The sequence below is a fragment of the Egretta garzetta genome, unplaced genomic scaffold, assembly GCF_000687185.1.
Source record: "Egretta garzetta isolate BGI_Z169 unplaced genomic scaffold, ASM68718v1 scaffold148, whole genome shotgun sequence".
NCBI classification, from domain to species: domain Eukaryota; kingdom Metazoa; phylum Chordata; class Aves; order Pelecaniformes; family Ardeidae; genus Egretta; species Egretta garzetta.
Window position 1 is genome coordinate 4,328,197 of NW_009260669.1, and position 1,144 is coordinate 4,329,340.

Below are 1,144 nucleotides of genomic sequence, written 5' to 3' on the forward strand. Positions count from 1 at the left end.
GCGCGCGAGCACGGGGCTCGCAAGCGACCCATCTCCGAAGGAAATGGTCACCCACAGCCCTGCGCCCGGCCCTCGCCGGCCAGGCACCAAGCCCTTCTCCTCACCGGCGTTTCCACGCGCGGTGTCAGCGGCACGACAGCGGCCTCTGGGAGCCACCCGCGAGGCACCCACCACCGACCCCAAAAAACGAGCTACGAGAAGTGACGCCAGGCAAGTAAGAGAAGCAACAGGGCGAAAGGCAAGCACGCTCCCTCCGCGAGAGCACATCACCACAGCTCGGCTGGGCTCCTCCACCTAAGCTAAAATAAATTAATGAAAGAACTCAAAGCTAACTTTAATCTAGACGGTATGCGGAGGGGTCCTTACCCCCAAAAGCAATTCAGGTATCAGGAGAGGGCGGCAGTTTTGCTCTGCCCTTGCCTTGCAGGCCCAGCTCAGCTCACCGAGGCGATTTTACGGAGGGGGAGCGGAGTTTGCATTCGGGCTCGTCTCCCCAGGGACAAAAGGGGCGGCAGGAGGTGAGCAGCTGGCTCGCTTCTCCCTTGTGCCGTGGGGAGATGGGTTTTGAACGGCAGAGGAAGGGGAGGGAAAGCCGGGAAGCCGGCTGCAGCGCAGGAGGGGGTCGCCGTCCCGTCCAGCTAACCGTGAGCGCACAGTGACAGCCAGCTCTGTGCAGAGGCTCGGAGGGACGGACACACGGTCCTGTACCTACGGATGGGATACACCATCCGGAAACTGAGCCGTGATTAGGTTTCTCCTAATTAACTAGCGACTCGGAGGGTGGCAATTTTAAGATGGGGAGAATTCACCCATTTTTGCTAGGACAGAGACTGGTCTGCAAGGAGAAAATGGAGGGGTCGGACTCGGCGGTGACCACGGAGCATTTCTCTCTGCCTGTTTTACGGGGTGCGGCAGAGAGCGGCCCCCTGGCACAGGGACCTCTCATCTCTCGCCGCCAAGTGATGGACATCACGGCGACAGCCGGATCGGGTACGGGAGGCCCTTTCCCCCCGTGCCAGCCAGTCCCTGTGGGTCAGGGCATCCCCTTCCCCATGCTTAAACCCAGGGCTGCTGAAATTTTCCAAATGCGCCACTGGCAGAAGAAGGTATTTCAGTATCTGGGGATTAGAGCCACTGATCCTGA